We start from the raw sequence: 1,655 nt of genomic DNA on the forward strand, positions 1-1,655 counted from the left end.
CATTTGATTTTAGTTTTTCAATTTGTTTTTCATAATATAAACGCTTAGCAACTCGAAGAGAATGAGTAAGTTTGTTTCTGTACGACTTATATGCATTTTCATTGGAAGAGTTAGGGTTATTAAGGAAAGACTGATATGACATATTTTTCTTCCTTATGGATTTAGCAAGACCTTTAGTAAACCAAGGCTTACGAAGATTGAACCGTTTCGCTTTCATTTTTCTGAGTGGAAAACATTTATCGTAAATTGTAGTATACTTTCCGACAAAGAGTTCATAAGCCCAAGAAGAATCATTTAAACCAGGCATTTCAGCCCAGTTTATCTTACCTAAGTCATCTTTAAATGCACTTTGATTATGCTCATTTTTTTCACGAAAAAATACTTATTTATCCTTATCACTAGTACTATTATTATACAAAATAAGTGAAAATATCGGTAAATGGTCAGATATGTCATTGAGAAAAAGACCGCTTATTGAGGGACGAAGTGGATCGTTCGTGAAAATGTTATCTATTAACGAAGCTTTGTTCGCTGTTATCAACCGTTTGTGGCCTCACTTCCGATTAAGAGCAGTTCTCGGCCTTCCATTATACAATTTAACCTTTGAAATAAACAAAAAAAGTGTTTAGCTTATATCCTGTCATATCAAGCTTATATATAAAAACAGAAACTCAAGCCACGGTTTATAGGGTATTGATGCATTAGCTACATGCTAGAAGGCCTAAATGTAATAAACCACCCTAAATGTAATAAAGTCCTAAATGTAATAACATTTTGTCGTAAATGTAATAACAGTTTGCCCTGAATGTAATAAACTCTTAAGTTGCCAATTACAGTAATTACTGGAATAAGTCCCGCCCTCAAATAAGCGCCGCATTTGAAGGGGGGAGTTAATTAGCACCGCGGCGCTTATTCGTGTAAATACGGTACTAAACGGTATTACTATGGTATTAAGCACCGTTCTCAATTAAGCGCCGCATTTTTGGATTTAAAAGTTAATAAGTAAATTGCTTGTAAAAGACAAAGTAATAGTATTTTTCTAAAAAAGCAATATTTAAGCAACTGGAAAACTTTTTTCGTGTGTTTGCATAGCCTGATATAAACACTCGAGGGGTTGGGCCGGACAATTCGAGACAGTTATACAAACCCGAGACGAAGTCGTGAATTCTCCCAACCCCTCGAGTGTTTATATCAGGCTATGCAAACACAGGAAAAACGTTTTCTATTGCTTCTATAAATAACTTTTTGAGAAAAAAGAATAAATATTTCTTGAGGTTACTGATTAAAAGAGAAATTCTTACCAGTCGCGAAGTCTTGCACTCGAAGCTTATTGTACGTGTAATCGGTTTTTGTTTTGCAATAAAGATGCTTTCCAGAAAAAGGGTTTTTCTCCATTAAAATGTCAGCTGAAGCGAAGAAAAATTGGTACAACATGTTCGTAAAGATTTCCAAGTTTCATCCGACGAGGGAATGGGTGAATAAAGTAAATTTGTCGAGTTTTCAACTCAAAAACATTTTAAAATTCGTGCTTGTGTGATTAGCGTGCGAAGAGCAAAACATCTTGACTCCACACATCTCTACATACTCTCATGCAAACACATCTCTCGGCCAATCAGAGTGCGCGCGTACTATTTTAGTTATTTATAGACGTTGTT

This window comes from Porites lutea, chromosome 3 (genome assembly GCF_958299795.1).
Source record: "Porites lutea chromosome 3, jaPorLute2.1, whole genome shotgun sequence".
NCBI classification, from domain to species: Eukaryota; Metazoa; Cnidaria; class Anthozoa; order Scleractinia; family Poritidae; genus Porites; species Porites lutea.